Here is a 19,560-nt window from a genome sequence, read left to right on the forward strand (position 1 = left end):
TTGTTCCCCATTCCAGCGGAGAATTGAATTCACCACATGGTGTGGGCTTATGTGCCTTCAGCCCCTTGTGGGAATGAGTTTAATTGGCAAGTTAGAACTTGAACAATTTGACACAGTATTGAAAAAATAGCTATTGTAGGGCTTACTGAATTCAGAGTGTCAGAAAACCACCTCAGTTCTCAAGGGGAGAGGTTTAGTGCGTGCGTGTGCACGTGCGTGCCGGGTGGAGGGAGTGTGTATGGGGAAGGGGCGTGCACATTAGGCTATGCTAGGCATGTATGCTTGTTAGGTGGGTACTTGCTCTCATGGACTTTGGATGATTGACACAGCTCCCTAAACTCAGTAGCTCAGTTGGACTTGAGAGGCGAGGCATTATGTCGAGAAATATGGAATTACCTCGCCAAGCCGCATGTCTCGTTGAGTTTGCTAAATTTGATCAGCAATGAATAATCAATTCCTGCAACTCGATTTGGTTTAATTGGGAAAACGTCTAGGCTATTCTGCGACAACCACTCGTGGCGTGTTTATTCATCAACATTTGCATAGCTTATAACTATTTTCAACTTCTGTCAAAGTAATTGGTGTGAAGCGCTCGCTCAAGAAGGTAGGCTTTTTCTAAAAATGTTGGTCGTTATTGTTGCATGGGTCAACAACTGTCAATGAATCGCATGCATGTTCTCAGAAGTAGCCTAATATTGCATTACCTTTGTAAAGTATATATTTTTTATCCGCAAGATTCTAGACGCATGCTAGCAGCTGTGCTTCGTGGGTTTTAGAACAAAACGAGTATATTTTGTTTCCCCTGTAAGTGAGAGCAATGCTACTTTAAATCAGAAAAAAAGGTTGATGACCTGAAGCAATACATTTTCATATAAATATATTTTTGGGACGAAACGATCAATAAACAGATAAGTTCACAGATATTGAGTTACTTTTACTTGCATACAACGAGGCATTTGCACCAAAATTGGTTTATGTTAGGTTGGTGTGATATGCCAGCCAGAATAAATATTTCCTATCCAATATTTTCCATCTATATAACCGTAGAAAATATTCATTTTTTAGGGTATTAAAGATTAGGCTATTTGCCTTCCCCTCATTTGAAATTCCCATCGTTTTTCAAATCAGTTACACTTTAGAGAGAGGGAGAGAGATTTGTTTATGAAAGTATTTTTTAAACCATTAACTGGGTTTCCATTCAATTGGAGACAGATTTTCATATGAATATTCTAGAATCCTCATAAAGAAAATATGCGCATTTTCCAACCCAGTGTTATGTTTCGACCAAATTGACTTGTTGCGGATAAAAATCAGGTCATGAGGTAGTGCACACAAAGATTTTAGATTTTTATTCAGTACATTAAAACTTAAAGTTAAATGTGTTTCCAGCGCATTTTCAACTCTACGGATAGTTTTGCCACGAAAACTGTTGCGTTAAATAGCAAATGTGCCTACTCTGGTCTTGGCACCTGCGCTCTAGCCAACAGCTCACAGATACTGTGCGGGTTGTCAAGGATTTGATTATTATGGATAGGAGCGAGAATATTTGTGTTCGTCAAATGGCAGTCAAACACCGATATCATGTCACCAGAATAAAACCCTCGATATTTTTTTGGACAGCACCATCGAACGCGTTACCGCGCACTTTCACCAGCCTGTGAATTTCATCCTCATTTATTTAAACTGTAGCCTAATAAACTGCATGATTTCCCAAATCGTTCTGGGATGACCACACATGATATATAATCTCGTAACTCCAAATTCACTTCTATATGATGTTTATTATATCAATATTTGCCCATAATGGAGTTTCCGCCGATTTATTTTTCATTCATTTTACCGACACAAAAAGATCCCACCATGTGAAGAACAAATGATCAGTTGACATTTATACTTCCTGTTTCCATCACAGCTGTCATTCATTTTTGTATATATGATATGACTTAACTCGCATAAAAACTGCATGGAAACGTGCTTAGTGATCTTAAAAAAAGAGTTACAATATCGTTGAATGTGTGATACTTTGTACCAAATACAGTATATGCTATATAGATATGAGTCGTTGCTTCAGTGTGTGCAAGAAAGTGTGGGTATGTGTAACAATACACTGGGTGACATTTAGCCAAGAGTGTTGTGAACTGGCCAAGGATGCATGGTTTCAGTCTCAAGTAGCCTTACCGTGTAGTGCTGCTGTTGAGTGGAAATCCCATCTTCTATCTTGTATTTGAGGTGAAGATGGAATGAAATGAGAGACGCAGCTTTGACTCCTTTAGTGAGGTGATGAGTACAGAAGTGATGTCAGAGAATTGTCTACCTCAACTGCCACGCTGTTTACTGTTACTCTAGGCTTTCTGAGCTGCTACAGATTAGCCTTTATCCCCATAGTCAGAAATAACAAAGCACATTTCTTAAAAGTTCACTACATAGGTAGGTATCTACACCAATTTACACTTGACAACTGTACATGAAAAAATGGATTTTAGAACTGCTAGTCCAGGCCTCCCGGGTGGCGCAGTGGTCTAGGGCAATGCATCGCAGCGCTAGCTGCGCCACCAGAGACTCTGGGTTCGCGCCCAGGCTCTGTCGCAGCCGGCCGCAACCGGGAGGTCCGTGGGGCGACGCACAATTGGCCAAGCGTCGTCTGGGTTAGGGAGGGTTTGGCCGGTAGGGATATCCTTGTCTCATCGCGCACCAGCGACTCCTGTGGCGGGCCGGGCGCAGTGCGTGCTAACCAAGGGAGCCGGGTGCACGGTGTTTCCTCTGACACATTGGTGCGGCTGGCTCCCGGGTTGGAGGCGCGCTGTGTTAAGTAAAATTTAAAAAAATAAGAACTGCTAGTCCAGTGAGGACTGAGGAGTCAAACTTAAAATACTCTTCACTGTCCTTGATAGAAGATGACATTGGCATACGCCTGTGTTGCTCCAGGCATCATGGGTGATTCCTCATGAAACTAGAACCAAAAATACCATGATTTTAGAGATTTTCACAAAACGGAATCCATAGAAGGGTCCTTTGGAGGAAGGTGAACCCTTGCAACGAAGAACCGTTATGTGCATTTTGAAAAGTTCTCATATTGACAAATCCACACATTTTGACACCACTTCAAATGAGTGGATTTGGCTATTTCAGCCATATCCGTTGCTGACGGGTGTACAAAATCGAACATATAGCCATGCAATCTCAATAGACAAACATTGGTACAGTAGTAGAATGGCCTTACTGAAGAGCTCTGTGACTTTCAACGTGGCACCGTCATAGGATGCCATCTTTCAAACAAGTCAGTTTGTCAAATTTCTGCCCTACTAGAGCTGCCCTGGTCAACTGTAAGTGCTGTTATTGTGAAGTGGAAATGTCTAGGAGCAACAACGGCTCAGTTGCGAAGTGGTAGGCCACACAAGCTCACAGAACGGGACCGACAGGTGCGTAAAATTGGTCTGTCCTCGGTTGCTACACTCACTACCGAGTTCCAAGCTGCCTCTGGAAGCAACGTCAGCACAATAACTGTTTGTCGGGAGCTTCGTGAAATGGGTTTCTATGGCCGAGCAGCCGCACCCAAGCATAAAATCACCATGTGCAATGCCAAGCGTCGGCTGGAGTGGTTTAAAGCTTGCCGCCATTGGACTCTGGAGCAGTAGAAACGCGTTCTCTAGAGTGATGAATCATGCTTCACCATCTGGCAGTCCGACGGACAAATCTGGGTTTTGCGGATGTCAGGAGAGCACTACCTGCCCCAAAGCAGTGCCAAGTGTAAAGTTTGCTGAAGGAGGAATAATGGTCTGGGGCTGTTTTTGGTTTGGACTAGGCCCCTTAGTTCCAGTGAAGGGAAATCTTAACGCTACAGCATACAATGACATTCTAGACGACAGTTTGGGGGAGGTCCTCTTCTGTTTCAGCATGGTAATGCCCCCGTGCACAAAGCGAGGTCCATACAGAAATGGTTTGTTGAGATTGGTGTGGAAGAAATTGACTGGCCTGCACAAACCCCTGACCTCAACCCCATCGAACATCTTTGGGATCATTTGGAACCCTGACTGCGAACCAGGCTTAATCGCCCAACATCAGTGCTCGACCTCACTAATGCTTTCGTGGCTGAATGGAAGCAAGTCCCTGCAGCAATGTTCCAACATCTAGTGGAAAGCCTTCACAGAAGAGTGGAAGAAGTTATAACAGCAAAGGGGGACCAACTCCATAGTAATGCCCATGATATTGGAATGAGATGTTTGACGTGTAGTGAGTGTATTTATCTTTTTGGGGGGAATGTGTATACCGCATTCCAAAATTATACTATACGCAATTATACTTGCTTGTTTTTGATTTTATACTTTTGGATGACAACGAGCATTGTGCTGAACACTGTGCAATATTTAAGTGAGAACCGCAGAATGGTGAACTTACTAAATGACTAGGAGTTGACTGTGTGACATTAGGTTGCTTCTTGTGTAAATATTTTCCGTCTGGATTTCAAAGTTTAGTGCGGTGATTTCAAAGTTAACCTATTTTGGCATTGTACATGGTGATTTTAGGCTTGGCTGCGGCTCCTCGGCCATTGAAACCCATTTCATGAAGCTCCCGACAAACAGTTCTTGTTATAGACCCCCCTCAGCCCCCAGCTGTGCCCTGGACACCATATGTTAATTAATTGCCCTCCAATTATCTTCAATGTTTGTACTATTAGGTGACCTAAACGGGGATATGCTTAACACCCCAGCCATCCTACAATCTAAGATAATTTGTGTGAGATTGAGAGCATCTATAAAGGAACCTACCAGGTACAACCCTAAATCCGTAAACACGGGCACCCTCAAGATATCATCCTGACCAATCTGCCCTCTAAATAAACCTCTGCTGTCTTCAACCAGGATCTCAGTGATCACTGCCTCATTGCCTGCGTCCGTAATGGGTCCGCGGTCAGACAACCACCCCTCATCGCTGTCAAACACTCCCTAAAACACTTCAACGAGCATGCCTTTCTAATCGACCTGGCACGTGTATCCTGGAAGGATACTGACCTCATTCCGTCAGTAGAGAATGCCTGGTTATTCTTTAAAAGTGCTTTCCTCACCATCTTAAATTAGCATGTCCCGTTCAAAAAATGTAGAACTAAGAACAGATATAGCCCTTGGTTCACTCCAGACTCGACTTCCCTTGACCAGCACAAAAACATCCTGTGGCGTATTGCATTAGCATCGAATAGCCCCCGCAATATGCAACTTTTCAGGGAAGTTAGGAAAGCAAATGCTAGCTTTTTCAAACAGAAATTTGCATCCTGTAGCACCAACTCCAAAAAGTTCTGGGACACTGTAAAGTCCATGGAGAATAAGAGCACCTTCTCCCAGCTGTCCACTGCACTTAGGCTAGGAAACACTGTCACCACTGATAAATCTACGATAATCGAGAATTTCAATAAGCATTTTTCTACAGCTGGCCATGCTTTCCACCTGGCTACCCCTACTCCGGTCAACAGCTTTGCACCCCCCACAGCAACTTGCCCAAGCCTCCCCCATTTCTCCTTCACCCAAATCCAGATAGCTGATGTTCTGAAAAAGCTGCAAAATCTGGACCCAGCTGGGCTAGACAATCTGGACCCTCTCTTTCTAAAATGATCCACCACAATTGTTGAAACCATATTGTTAGCCTGTTTTAAACCTCTTTCGTATCGTCTGAGATCCCTAAAGATTGGAAAGCTGCCGCGGTCATCCCCCTCTTCAAAGGGGGAGCCACTCTCACTCTTTGTATGGAATGATCTGCAGAGCTTTTTTGTTGTACCCCCCCCGCCCCTTTTCTCCCCAATATTGTGTTATCCAATTGGTAGTTACAGTTTTGTCCAATCTCTGCAACTCTCCTCCGGACTCGGGAGAGGCAAAGGTTGAGAGCCATCCCTCCTCTGAAACAGTACCCTGCTAAGCCGCACTGCTTCTTGACACACTCCTTGCTTAACATGGAACCCAAAACGGCATCGTGCATACATTTATTGTGTACCCCCACATCAAACGCGATCACGACACGCAGGTTAAAATATCAAAAACAAACTCTAAACCAATTACATTCATTTGGTGACAGGTCGAAAAGCATTAAACAATTATGGCAATTTAGCAAGCTAGCTAATTTGTCCTATTTAGCTAGCTTGCTGTTACTAGCTAATTTGTCCTGGGATATAAACATTATGTTGTCATTTTACCTGAAATGTACAAGTTCCTCTACTCCGACAATTAATCCACACAAAACAGTCAACCGAATCGTTTCTAGTCATCTCTTCTCCTTCAAGGCCTTTTCTTCTCTGAACTTTATATTGCGATTTGCAACTTTCATAAATTAGGTGCATTGCCGCCACCGACCTCGTTCGTCTTTCAGTCACCCACGTGGGTATAACCAATGAGGAGATGGCACGTGGATACCTGCTTCTATAAACCAATGAGGAGATGGGAGAGGAAGGACTTGCAGCGCGATCTGTTTCACAAATAGCACTAACTTCTATTTTAGCCCTTGGCAACGCAGATGCTCATTGGCACGCACATGCAGTGGGTGCAATAATTGAATAATATAGATTTATAAATGTATTTTGCACGCGACGAGAGTGGTGTAGTCAGGGTGTAACCCGTAAGCCAGCTGCACCAATTATGTCAGAGGAAACACCGTCCAGCTAGCGACCCAAGTCAGCTTGCAGGTGCCTGGCCCGCCACAAGGAGTCACTGAAGCGTGATGGGACAAGGAAATCCAAATCCTCCCCTAACCCAGACAACGCTGGGCCAATTGTGCGCCACCTCATGGGTCTCCCAGGCAAGGCTGGCTGAGACACTGCTTCCCACAGTTGTGTCAAGTTGCCTGGATGTCCTTTGGGTGGTGGACCATTCTTGATACAAACAGGAAACTGTTGAGTGAAAAAAAAAAAAAAAAAAAAAAGCAGCGTTGCAGTTCTTGATACAAACTGGCGCGCCCTGCACCTGCTACGATACCATGTTCAAAGGCACTTAAATATTTTGTCTGGCCAATTCACCCTCAATGGCACACATACAATCCATGTCTCAAGGCTTAAAAATCCTTCTTTAATCAGGCTCCACTGATTTGAATTGGATGTAACAAGTGACTTCAATAAGGGATCATAGCTTTCACCTGGGTTCATCTGGTCATGGAAGGAGCAGGTGTTCTTAATATTCTGTACACTCAGTGTACGTTGTATGTTTGAATATTGTACATTTTTCTTAAATTTAGTTTATGCAGGGCTCCCTTTGAAAAGAGGCATTGGTCTCAATGGGACTCCCTGCTAAAATAAAGGTTAGTAAACTTTTTTTTTTTTTTAAGTTTACCATCTAAATTGCAGTGATCTGAAGGGATAGGTCAATTCTATGAATTCCCTGGTCCCACTTTAAATTATGTTCAGCTAATAAAGGCTTCATAAAGACTTCATAATGCTTTCATAAGAACTACATAAATGTGTTATAAAGCATCTATAACCGTATGTCGTGAGAAATAAAGGGTTCAGAAATGTGACAACTGTGACAATCACCAATGTCAAATGTGACAATCCACTATGTCGAATATGACAAACATGTGCTTTATAAAGGGTGACATGTTGTGCTGCAGGATGACACACGCTCTAAAGAGAAGTAATGTGACACCAGGCAACAATTACCTTGATGAAAGCCAACATAAGGAAATTGAAAGTGGCTTTGTTGTGAAACAAAGTTAAATGTTCCTCACAAACACCAACACAAAAATATAACAAGCCATACCGTGGGGTGCTGGGCCCTGTCAGGTCTTTGACAACAACATAACAAGCCATACCGTGGGGTGCTGGGCCCTGTCAGGTCTTTGACAATAATATAACAAGCCATACCGTGGGGTGCTGGGCCCTGTCAGGTCTTTGACAATAATATAACAAGCCATACCGTGGGGTGCTGGGCCCTGTCAGGTCTTTGACAATAATATAACAAGCCATACTGTGGGGTGCTGGGCCCTGTCAGGTCTTTGACAATAATATAACAAGCCATACTGTGGGGTGCTGGGCCCAGTCAGGTCTTTGACAATAATATAACAAGCCATACCGTGGGGTGCTGGGCCCTGTCAGGTCTTTGACAATAATATAACAAGCCATACTGTGGGATGCTGGACCCTGTCAGGTCTTTGACAATAATATAACAAGCCATACCGTGGGGTGCTGGGCCCTGTCAGGTCTTTGACAATAATATAACAAGCCATACTGTGGGGTGCTGGGCCCAGTCAGGTCTTTGACAATAATATAACAAGCCATACCGTGGGGTGCTGGGCCCTGTCAGGTCTTTGACAATAATATAACAAGCCATACCGTGGGGTGCTGGGCCCTGTCAGGTCTTTGACAATAATATAACAAGCCATACTGTGGGGTGCTGGACCCTGTCAGGTCTTTGACAACAACATAACAAGCCATACCGTGGGGTGCTGGGCCCTGTCAGGTCTTTGACAATAATATAACAAGCCATACCGTGGGGTGCTGGGCCCAGTCAGGTCTTTGACAATAATATAACAAGCCATACTGTGGGGTGCTGGGCCCTGTCAGGTCTTTGACAATAATATAACAAGCCATACCGTGGGGTGCTGGGCCCAGTCAGGTCTTTGACAATAATATAACAAGCCATACTGTGGGGTGCTGGGCCCTGTCAGGTCTTTGACAATAATATAACAAGCCATACCGTGGGGTGCTGGGCCCTGTCAGGTCTTTGACAATAATATAACAAGCCATACCGTGGGGTGCTGGGCCCTGTCAGGTCTTTGACAATAATATAACAAGCCATACCGTGGGGTGCTGGGCCCTGTCAGGTCTTTGACAATAATATAACAAGCCATACCGTGGGGTGCTGGGCCCAGTCAGGTCTTTGACAATAATATAACAAGCCATACTGTGGGGTGCTGGGCCCTGTCAGGTCTTTGACAATAATATAACAAGCCATACCGTGGGGTGCTGGGCCCAGTCAGGTCTTTGACAATAATATAACAAGCCATACCGTGGGGTGCTGGGCCCTGTCAGGTCTTTGACAATAATATAACAAGCCATACCGTGGGGTGCTGGGCCCTGTCAGGTCTTTGACAATAATATAACAAGCCATACTGTGGGGTGCTGGGCCCTGTCAGGTCTTTGACAATAATATAACAAGCCATACTGTGGAGTGCTGGGCCCAGTCAGGTCTTTGACACATTCACCCTCTCTACCGCTGAAAGATCAGCCGCAAAATGTTGGCACCATTGTGCCAACAGGTTGTAATCAAGTTTGGTCTCCAGCTTGTGAACAGAAGAGGAATACCTGGTGCGGTAGTCTCAGGTACGGTAGGACTACTCCAAATAGACTCGGCTCTGACACACACACACAAACTTAAGCTTTGCAGTTCCATCAACCTATGTATAAACTTCACACCCTACAGTAACCTGTGGATCATGAGAGAACTTTCATAAATCGGCAGAACTTTTAAAACCTACTTATTGACACATTATGTAGTGTCCTGTAATACTGTTTTATTTTTATACTTTGTTTTTATTGTAGGAACACAAAGAAAGTAAAATGAAAGAACAAAAATGATCTGGCAGTTACAGTGCACTTCATACCTTCATCATCATATTAGTTACATTAGCATCTTTGAATTAGACCTTTTCCAAGTATGAAACCCATTTCTCCCAGTATTCCTGACCTCTCTCCTGTTGAGTTCTTAAAGCAAAGGTCATACGCTCCATGTGGTGTATTTCTTCTACAATGTCTATCCATTGTGTCACTGTGGGAGGGTCTTTTTGTAGCCATTTCCTAGTGATAGCCTTTTTACTGGCTGCCAGTAGGACCTTCAAGAGGTACTTTTCTCTATTGTGTAAGTTATCTGGTATTTCACCCAAGTACAAAGAAATTAATGTTTGTTCTATGTCAAATCCCATTATTTTTCCAATGTTAGATCTTATTTCTCGCCAGTAAGTTTCGATTGCGGGGCAGGACCAAATGATATGAGAGTGGTCCGCCCTCAATAGACCGCATTCTCTCCAACAAGGGTGTGGTGAGCCAGTCTGTTTTGATTTCAGTTTAGGTGTTATGAAGAAACGTATAACATTCTTCCAACAGAATTCTCTCCATGACCTTGAGTTGGTGGAGCTTTGTTGAGTCTCTAATATGTTCAACCATGTTTCATCAGTTATTTCAATGTTAAGTTCCTCCTCCCATTTCTTTTATAGTTTGTAGAATGTTTCTTTGAGGATTGAATACCCAAGTAGAGATTTGAAATCGTTTTTTTGTTACTCCCCAAGTTGTATGCGTTAGTGAATACTTGGATTAATTTTGGAGGTGCTCGAGGGTCAGTCACTTTTATCTCCCTTAAGAAATAGTGTCGGACTTGTAGGTATCTGTAAAAATCTTGTTTATCCAAGCCATGTTTTTTTACTTAAGTCCTGGAAGTTATCTAGGTTCCCATTCCTTATAATTGTACTGAATGATGTGATGCCTTTCTGCGTCCATTGTTTAAATCTGCTGTCCTGAGTTGCAGGGATGAAGCTGGGGTCGTATGCGGGCCAACTCAGCAGTTTGATCTCTCTGTCTAAATTATTTTGCTTAACTACCCTAAACCATGTCTTCAGAGAGAAATGAATCCACTGATTTTGTCTATTGTATATTTCTTTTACCATGTCCTTATTTCCCAAAACTGACTGTATGGGTATCCCTGTCAAAGTAGTCTTGATGTCTTTCCATTTGGATTCGTATTCTGAATTGCACCAACAAACCAGGGGTCTCAATTGGGCTGACACATAATAATCTTTTAGGTTTGGTAAGGCCATACCCCCACAGTTTTTTGGTAATTGTAATGTTGTATATCTAGTTCTTGGTCTCTTACTGTTCCAGATAAACCTTGATATCCGTTTATCCCATTCCCTAAACTGTTTAGGTGGGATTTCTATGGGCAGTGATTGGAACAAATACAATAACCTCGGCAGGATGTTCATTTTGATTGTTTCAATTCTACTACTAAGATCTAAGGGAAGTGAATTCCACCTGTCTAGGTCATCATATATTTTCTTGTTGATGTGATCGTAGTTCATGCAATAAAGTTTGGGTGTATCTTTTGGTAGGTATACTCCAAGATATTTAATGGATGAAGAGGTCCAGGTGAAGTTATACCTACTCTTCAGCTCTTCCTGTGGGGTATAATTATATACGAGGGCTTGGGTCTTGTGTACGTTAAGCACATACCCTGAATATGTTCCAAATGTTTGTAGAACATCCATCAATCTAGGTACGCTTGAGCCTGGGTCTTTAAGGAATAACAGAACGTCATCAGCAAACATGCATATCTTATGTTCACTGCCTCTTATTGTTATTCCCTCTAAGGTTGGATCCTGTCTTATTGCCTGTGCTAATGGTTCGAGGTACAAGGAGAAGAGCGTGGGTGAAAGATTACAGCCTTGTCTTGCCCCTCGCTCTAATTTTATCGTTCGTGTCAAATGTCCATTTATCTTTATTCTAGCGGTCGGACATGAATACAGTGTTTTGATGCACTGTATCACTTCTTTGTTGAAACCAAATATTTCCATAACTTGGAATAGGTAATCCCATCCCACTGAATCAAATGCTTTTTCTGCATCTAGACTGATATTGCACTTGTCTTATTCTGAGTAAGGTGGTCCATGACATATAGTGTTCTCCTTATATTGTCTTGTGTCTGCCTATTTTGTATGAAACCAGTTTGATCTCCGTCAATCAATTCTGGGATTATGTGGCAGGACCCGGTGTGAGAAAGTCACTAATAAATCGGCAGAACCCAGAAGATGAGGCAGACACAGCAGTACTAGGGACGGTGGTTTAATCAAAGGAAAGCTGGAACCGATAGGAGCTAGGGTGAGAGATCTACGGTTGAGCTCTCTCTCTCTCAGACGCTGGTATATGCGTGAAGCCAACTTGATCAGGGACTCGAGGTTGTCCGGTGGTTCCCGAGTGGCCAGTTCATCTTGGATGGTGTCAGAAAGACCCTTCAAAAAGCACACTGAGCGCCTCGTCGTTCCAGCCACTCGCTGCTGCCACCGTGCGGAACTGGATGGCATAGTCCGTCACGCTGTGCCGACCTTGGCGGAGAGTTAGGAGCTGTTTGGCTGAGTCAGGACCGCTGGTGGGGATCTTGAAACACTTGCTTGAATTCTTCCGCAAAGGTAGAGTAGCTGGCACTGCAGGGACTTTGGGCATCCCACACAGCAGTAGCCCAGGCTAGGGCTTTTTCCGACAGCAGGGTGATGATATATTCTATCTTGGACCGGTCGGTGGGAAACGACGAGGGTTGCAGCTCGAAGGAGAGAGAACATTGGGTGAAAAACCCCTTACAAACACTCAGATCACCTGAGAACCGTTGGGGAGGCGGCAGACGAGGTTCAGCCAGGGGGTTAACTGCCACGGGCACTTGAATCTGATGAACTGGAGCAGAAGCTGTTGCAGGGGAAAGTTGATCAGAAATCTGCTTTATGGAAGTCATCATCTCCGACAGAAGTTGAGAATGTCCAGCCAGTAAGACCTCTTGCTGAACCAGAGCAGCTTCGTGACGTTGGACAGTCCCCTCGTGGTGGGACAGCATGGGAAATATATCCTGGGTACTGGCTGCCTCTGGGTTCATTATAATGGCTCAGTGTTTCTGTCAGGACCCGGTGTGAGAAAGTCACTAATAATCGGCAGAACCCAGAAGATGAGGCAGACACAGCAGTACTAGAGACGGTGGTTTAATCAAAGGAAAGATCTTCCGGCAAAAATATAAATCCACAACGTCCAAAACAAAAGCCAAGAGACAAAAATAGATATCTTCCAAAATACAAAGAAAATCCACAAAGTGGTAAGAACAGCAAGGGAAAAAACAAACCTCAAAAGACTAATCCAAAATAAACAAGAACAATACCAGAGAACCTCTGGAAACTCCAACAAGAGAAAAAGTTAACAGCAGGGCTGGGTGCTAACGTACAAACACTGAGCAAAGAACTGAGGAACACACAGGGTTTAAATACTAACAAGGGAACGACATACAGGTGCAAACAATAATTAGAGCAAGGAAAAAACAAAAGGTTCAAAAAAGGTGCAATGGGGACATCTAGTGACCAAAAACCAGAACAGTCCTGGCCAAAACCTGACAGAATCCCCCTCCTAGGAACGGCTCCTGACGTTCCTACCAGCCTTCTCAGGATGGAGGGCCCTGAACTGACGAATGAGGTCAGGGTCCAGTATGTCCTTGGCAGGAACCCAGGAGCGCTCCTCGGGACCGTAGCCTTCCCAGTCCACCAGATACTGCCAGGACCGCTGCACCCGGCGGGAATCCAGTATCCGGTGGACGGTATAAGCCGACTGGCCTCCGATGACACGAGGCGGAGGTCTGCCTGCCGGGATAAGGGGAGAAAACCTGTTGTTTTAATAAAGAAATGTGAAATGTCGGATTGATCTTAAGGGATCTGGGTAAGTGCAGGCGAAAAGTAACGGGATTGACTCTCCTGGCAATCTTAAAGGGACCGATGAATCTCTGGGACAGCTTGCGAGACTCCACCCGTAGCGGTAAGTTTTTTGTTGAGAGCCATACTCTCTGGCCGGGGTATAGGGTAGGACCGGGACGGCGACGTCTGTTGGCTTGTCGCTGGTACTGCTGTGAGGAACGCAGAAGATTAAGACGGGCCTTCTTCCACGTAAGCCGACAGCGTCTGATGAACCTCGAGGCTGAAGGCACTCTGACTTCTGCCTCCTGGTCCGGGAACAATAGAGGAGCATAGCCAAATTGACACTCGTGCGGGGATATACCAGTGGAGGAGGAGCACAAGGTGTTGTGCGCGTACTCGGCCCAAACAATGAAGGATGACCATGTGGACGGGTTGTTGGAAACCATACATCTGAGGGTGGTTTCCAGCTCCTGATTCATCCTCTCGGTTTGGCCGTTGGACTCCGGATGGTACCCTGAAAATAAACTGGCCGTGGCCCCTATGAGTTGGCAGAATGCCTTCCAAAACCTTGAGGCGAACTGGGGACCTCTGTCGGAAACCATATCTTGCGGAATGCCAAAGACTCGGAACACATGGTTAATCACCAACTCAGCTGTTTCCTTGGCAGAAGGTAATTTGGTCAAGGGAACAAACCTGGCCGCCTTAGAAAACCTGTCGATGATGACTAGGATAGTAGTATTACCATGGGACGGAGGAAGGCCAGTAATAAAGTCCAACGAGATATGGGACCAGGGTCGGTGGGGAATAGATAAAGGGTGAAGGAGTCCTTGAGGGCGGAGGTGAGAAGATTTGCCCTGGCAGCACACGGGACAGGCCTTGACGAAAGTAGCAACGTCTTCTTTTATGGTGGGCCACCAGAACTTACGCTGAATGAACTCCAAGGTGCGACCTACGCCCGGGTGACAGGTGAGGCGAGAGGAGTGCCCCCACAGAAGGACTTGGGATCTTGCTGCCTTGGGAACAAACAACCGATTGGCAGGACCTCCCTTAGGACCCGGTTCGATGGCTTGAGCTTGTCTCACGGTATCCTCAACTTGCCACGAGATTGGAGCCACGATCTTAGCGGCAGGAAGAACAGTCATGTCAGTATCTTCTCGAATGGCAGGAGAGTAGACTCGTGACAAGGCGTCCGGTTTGAGATTCTTCGACCCGGGTCTATAGGTGAGGATGAACTGGAATCGGCTGAAGAAAAGAGACCATCGAGCTTGTTTGGAGTTCAACCGCTTCGCCTGATGGATATACTCCAGATTTTTGTGGTCCGTAAGCACTTGAAATGGCTGAGAAGCCCCCTCGAGCCAGTGTCTCCATTCCTTCAATGCCATCTTAACCGCTAGGAGTTCACGATCCCCCACATCGTAATTCCTCTCGGCCGGGGTAAGCCGGTGAGAGAAGGCGCAAGGATGAAGCCTCTTGTCTTCACCCCTCTGAGACAGGACAGCTCCAACACCAACCTCTGATGCGTCTACCTCCACTACAAAAGGTTCATCCGCCGTCGGTAGTGTCAGGATGGGAGCAGAGAGGATGCGCTGCTTGAGTCCTTGGAAGGCCGTCTCAGCTTCTCTTCCCCACAGAAACCTTGTGTTGCCACCCTTGGTTACAGCTGAGAGAGGGGCTGCCACCGAGCTGAAGTTCTTGATGAACTTGCGGTAAAAGTTAGTGAAACCCAGGAAACGCTGAACTTCCTTAACGGACTTGGGGGTGGGCCAATCCGCTACCGTCCCTACCTTCTTGGGGTCCATCTGGACTCGACCGGGTTCTACTACAAATCCCAGGAATTGTACTCGAGAGGAATGGAATTCACACTTCTCCGGCTTAAAGTACAAATGGCTGTCTAGGAGGCGTTTGAGTACTTGTCTGACATGCTTAGTGTGTTCTTGAAGGGAGCTCGAAAAGATGAGGATGTCATCCAAGTAAACAAACACGAAAATGTTAAGCATATCCCTAAGCACATCGTTTATGAGCGCTTGGAACACAGCCGGGGCGTTGGTCAGGCCGAAGGGCATCACCAAGTATTCGTAGTGACCAGTAGGCGTGTTGAAAGCGGTCTTCCACTCGTCACCGGGTTTGATCCGCACAAGATGGTATGCGTTCCGTAGGTCAAGCTTAGTGAAGACCACTGCTTCCTGGAGCAGCTCAAAGGCTGTGGCCATAAGGGGTAGCGGGTAGCGGTTACGGACGGTTATGGCATTAAGTCCCCGGTAGTCGATGCAAGGACGTAATCCACCGTCTTTTTTGGCCACAAAGAAAAACCCTGCTCCTGCCGGCGAGGTGGATGGACGCATGAGGCCTGCTGCCAGAGCGTCCTTGATGTAGGTATCCATAGCAGCTCGTTCGGGAGCAGATAGGGAAAAGATCCGACCCCTGGGGGGGCAGGTGCCCGGAAACAGGTCGATGGGGCAATCGTAAGGTCTATGGGGTGGTAGTTTGGTGGCCCTCTGTTTGCTAAATACCGGTTTGAGGTCATGGTAACACTCGGGAACTCGGGACAGGTCGATGGATTCTAGAGACTCGGGAGGAGAACTCGGGGAACTTGGGAAGATACAAGTGGCTTGGCACGTAGGACCCCACTGCTTGATAGTGCCCACAGACCAGTCGATGTGAGGGTTATGAGTGTGAAGCCAGGGGTATCCAAGGACGAGAGGGAACTCGGAACACGAGGTCAGATGAAAGTTCATCACTTCCTGGTGTTGGGAAATTGAAAGTCGCAAGGGGGTAGTGACACGAGTGACAAGTCCAGATCCCAAAGGGCTTCCATCCAACGTAGTAACCCTTATGGGATCACTTAGAGGTTCAGAGGGAACGCCATTCTCCTTCGCCCAGACACCATCCATGAAGTTACCTGCGGCTCCAGAGTCTACCAAGGCTTGAAGGGGAAGCTCGTGGTTGTCCCAGGAAAGGGTAACTGGAATGAGCAGGCGGGAGTTGGATGGATGGGAGGAGGTTATGTTTCCCGTTACAGTCCTCCCAGGCCTGCACGGGAGAGTGCGTTTTCCCTGGAGCCCGGGACACGTGGAGAGGAAATGGCCCGGTTTGCCGCAATATAGACAGCATCGCTCCCTCATCCGGCGGTCTCTCTCAGCCTGGGAGATGCGTCCAACCTGCATGGGTTCCGGTGGAGTCAGCGAGGATAAAGGTGGAGACTCGGAGCTGGAACCAATAGGAGCTAGGGTGAGAGATCTACGGTTGAGCTCTCTCTCTCTCAGACGCTGGTATATGCGTGAAGCCAACTTGATCAGGGACTCGAGGTTGTCCGGTGGTTCCCGAGTGGCCAGTTCATCTTGGATGGTGTCAGAAAGACCCTTCAAAAAGCACACTGAGCGCCTCGTCGTTCCAGCCACTCGCTGCTGCCACCGTGCGGAACTGGATGGCATAGTCCGTCACGCTGTGCCGACCTTGGCGGAGAGTTAGGAGCTGTTTGGCTGAGTCAGGACCGCTGGTGGGGATCTTGAAACACTCGCTTGAATTCTTCAGCAAAGGTAGAGTAGCTGGCACAGCAGGGACTTTGGGCATCCCACACAGCAGTAGCCCAGGCTAGGGCTTTTTCCGACAGCAGGGTGATGATATATGCTATCTTGGACCGGTCGGTGGGAAACGACGAGGGTTGCAGCTCGAAGGAGAGAGAACATTGGGTGAAAAACCCCTTACAAACACTCGGATCACCTGAGAACCGTTGGGGAGGCGGCAGACGAGGTTCAGCCAGGGGGTTAACTGCCACGGGCACTTGAATCTGATGAACTGGAGCAGAAGCGGTTGCAGGGGAAAGTTGATCAGAAATCTGCTTTATGGAAGTCATCATCTCCGACAGAAGTTGAGAATGTCCAGCCAGTAAGACCTCTTGCTGAACCAGAGCAGCTTCGTGACGTTGGACAGTCCCCTCGTGGTGGGACAGCATGGGAAAAATATCCTGGGTACTGGCTGCCTCTGGGTTCATTATAATGGCTCAGTGTTTCTGTCAGGACCCGGTGTGAGAAAGTCACTAATAATCGGCAGAACCCAGAAGATGAGGCAGACACAGCAGTACTAGAGACGGTGGTTTAATCAAAGGAAAGATCTTCCGGCAAAAATATAAATCCACAACGTCCAAAACAAAAGCCAAGAGACAAAAATAGATATCTTCCAAAATACAAAGAAAATCCACAAAGTGGTAAGAACAGCAAGGGAAAAAACAAACCTCAAAAGACTAATCCAAAATAAACAAGAACAATACCAGAGAACCTCTGGAAACTCCAACAAGAGAAAAAGTTAACAGCAGGGCTGGGTGCTAACGTACAAACACTGAGCAAAGAACTGAGGAACACACAGGGTTTAAATACTAACAAGGGAACGACATACAGGTGCAAACAATAATTAGAGCAAGGAAAAAACAAAAGGTTCAAAAAAGGTGCAATGGGGACATCTAGTGACCAAAAACCAGAACAGTCCTGGCCAAAACCTGACATTATGTTCTCCATTCTTTTGGCTATTATCGATGCATATAGTTTATAATCTGTGTTAAGAATTGCGATAGGTCTATATGAACTGCATTCTTTCTTATCTTTACCCTCTTTTGGGATTACAGATATGATGGCCTCTCTCCATGACGGTGGGAGACCACCCTCCCTCAGAGTCCAGTTAAAACAGGCCTTAAGTAGAGGTGTTAGTTGTTCTCTGAAGGTCTTGAACCATTCTGAAAGGAAGCCATCAGTGCCTGGAGACTTGTTGACTTTTTGTTGAGATATTGCTTTATTAATTTCTTCGGTGGATATTTCTAAAGTTAGTCTATCATTTTGCTCTGTCCCAATTGAGGGGAGATCAAGTGAGTTCAAAAAGCTTCATAATATCGTTGTTTCAGGAACCTAAGCTTTTTCTCTACTTCTTCTCTATAAATCTGGTCAATTTCCTGTTTTACCTTTTGAATCTCTCGTAATATAAGAGGATCTTTGTATTGACTATGAGTTCGTTCTAAGTTTCTTAGGGTTTCCTGTAATTTCAGCAGTTTCTGTGCTTTAATCGTTTTCTTGAGAGACGATGTGGCTATGATTTTTCCTCTAATAACCGCCTTAGCTGCATCCCACAATATAGCAGGAGATACTTCCCCATTATCATTATTCTCCAGATAGATGTTCAATTCTGTCTTTATTGATTCCTTGAATGCTGGATCATTCAGCATGCTTGTATTAAGTCTCCATGTAGTATTTCTTGGTTTGCCATCAAGGTGTAGAGTGAGGTAAACTCCATTAACTCCAACAGATCTGATAAGTCGCTCTGCCCGATCCTACAATCCTTAAGCCTGTGTCTATCTGCACTGTACATAAAAAAGTAGTCTAACCTGGAGTATTCAGTGTGGTGGGCTGAGTAAAAAGTATATTCCTTATCGGTCTTGTGGGTGTCACGCCATACATCGAGCAGTCCTAGATCCTGCAGTATCCTATTGATCTTTTTGGCAACTAGGCTCATTTTCCTATTTTGATTTGTGCTGTCCAATTTTGAGTTTAGAATTGTGTTAAAATCCCCTCCACAGATAAGAGTGCCAGTGGTTTCTGTGGCAATTAAATCAAACACCTTCCCGTAGAAGACCATGTCACTCCCTGGGGGTGCGTATACATTAAATAATGTAACTTCCTTGTTATCCAGTTTACATTTAACAAGTATAAATCTACCCTCCTTGTCTTTTATTTCTGACATAAACTCAAAATTAACTGAATTTGGGATCAAGATTGCAACTCCCCTTCTACCCATTTTGTAGGAAGAAAAAAAAGTGTTCCTATATCCCATTTTCTTGAGTTTCTTGTGTTCAGGTGTGGATAAGTGAGTTTCCTGCCAGAATAGTATGTCAACTCTCTCCCATTTCATCTTTGCTATTACCTTACTTCTCTTGATGGCACTCCCCATTCCGTTTACATTGAGACTTATGACCTTAAATTCCCGATGATGCATCGATATAAAAAACAAAAACTGTGCACCATATCTGCCTGCTTATCATGAACCTAAAAATGAACGAGAATTCAAGAACGATAATAAAGTAAACCAAAGTGGGAAAGTACTTTGGTATTTGGACTCCCATGTCAGAGGACTGTCTCTTGCCTCTGGGGTTTGAGGGGATGAGCCTGTCCGCAGGATGGG

The 19,560-nt window shown here is 45.4% G+C and overlaps 1 protein-coding gene across 1 annotated transcript in view; it reads left to right on the top strand.

The window, feature by feature from the left end:
* The first annotated feature begins 308 nt into the window (after positions 1 to 308).
* LOC129826535 (neuropeptide FF receptor 1-like) overlaps positions 309 to 19,560 on the top strand; it is a 95,791-nt gene continuing 76,539 nt past the window's right edge. Inside the window, exon 1 of the mRNA XM_055887389.1 lies at positions 309 to 604. The gene's annotated coding sequence lies outside the window, so the exon portion shown is untranslated. The remainder of the gene's footprint in view (positions 605 to 19,560) is intronic.

The sequence above is a fragment of the Salvelinus fontinalis genome, chromosome 28, assembly GCF_029448725.1.
Source record: "Salvelinus fontinalis isolate EN_2023a chromosome 28, ASM2944872v1, whole genome shotgun sequence".
NCBI lineage: Eukaryota > Metazoa > Chordata > Actinopteri > Salmoniformes > Salmonidae > Salvelinus > Salvelinus fontinalis.